This window comes from Pinus tabuliformis, chromosome 8 (genome assembly GCF_031772625.1).
Source record: "Pinus tabuliformis cultivar Carrire ecotype Pingquan chromosome 8, CPIR1, whole genome shotgun sequence".
NCBI classification, from domain to species: Eukaryota; Viridiplantae; Streptophyta; class Pinopsida; order Pinales; family Pinaceae; genus Pinus; species Pinus tabuliformis.
The window spans coordinates 1275710967-1275712321 of NC_142294.1; the positions used below are offsets into that span (position 1 = coordinate 1275710967).

The following is a 1355-nucleotide window of genomic DNA, read 5'->3' on the forward strand; positions in this document are numbered from 1 at the left end:
GCATCCTATGCATGTACACCCAACTTTCATTTAAATTTCAAAATAGTCCTCCATAACCATAGCAGGAAACGATATAAAATGAAAAAAATCAGGACTTTTCATTTACATTTCAAAACAGTCCTCCATAACCACACAGGCAATGATATAAAATGAAAAAACCAAGACCTTTTGCCAGAGCATCTAGCTTTACAATAAATTCAACATACTGAACATAGAGTAAAAAATCATAAATACTTGGGAAATATTATGCCAGCCTTTGATTAAATAATGCACTGTAAAGTTCTGCAGATGCCAAAGATAGATAAAGACCTTAAAGAATAAATCATGTTCTTTGCTTGTTTCTACGTTTCTTTTGCTTTGGTGGTTGAAGAACCACTTTTATTACGACATAAAAAAAAACCTTAACATTCTGTTGTGTTTTAGAACTGCATTCAATGTATGCTACAACCTCGATTTGCCTCTTCAAATCTTCACCTTGCGCTGTTGAGATTGGGGTTGCTTCGGGATGATCAACAAAAAACTGTTTGTCTTTTCGTAAATCTAATTTTGTCCCGCCAAAATGATAGGCACAGATGGTGCGTAGTGTCTCAATTCTGGAATCCACTTTTTGGAAATGTTTTTATAATTGGCCTTGCTGATCAAGGAGAAAGCCAGGAGGAAGACATCTACACCTCTATAACTCAGGGACCTAATCCTATTGTAATCCTCTTGTCCCGTCGTGTCCCAGAGGCCAAGATTCGTTGTACTTCCATCCACCACTACATTTTCACTGAAGTTATCAAACACTGTTGGTACATAGTCCATTTGAAATGTGTTGCTTGTGTAGGAAATAAGCATGCAAGTTTTTCCCACAACACCATCCCCCACAGCCACACACTTAATAAATCAAGCAATACTCATGGTTGCTCTGAATCTTCAGAAAAACTAACTATATTTGCTGGAACATTTCCTATCTAGTGGCTGAATTCACAAAGGCTTCTTAGCTCAGCTAACAACACACAAAATACAATCAAAAGTTTTAAAGCACCCAGAGCGATTACAAATTAGAAAGAAAATTGTTTCTCAAATTAATATTTAAAAGGTTGTCACAGAGATATTAACAACCATTAGAAAATGGAGCACATTTTGAAAAGAAACAAACAAAAATCTCAATCCAGAACATCATAGTTGGGATTTGTACTCACAAAAACCAAATACTTTATGATCTTCTCACTCTTCTCACACACTGCGAGGCCCACCGAGTTCCTACAGAAAAAAATCAATTTTGATAGTTAAACGCTATTGTAAGATACTTGGTGGTGATCCTGATCAAGTGTTGAACCTCCTTCCAGACCCCAAAATCACCATGATATTCT

General features: G+C 36.2%; 1 pseudogene; it reads right to left on the bottom strand.

Moving 5' to 3' along the window:
• Positions 1–310: 310 nt before the first annotated feature.
• Positions 311–900, bottom strand: LOC149240050 (rac-like GTP-binding protein RAC2 pseudogene; annotated as a pseudogene).
• Positions 901–1355: the final 455 nt, after the last annotated feature.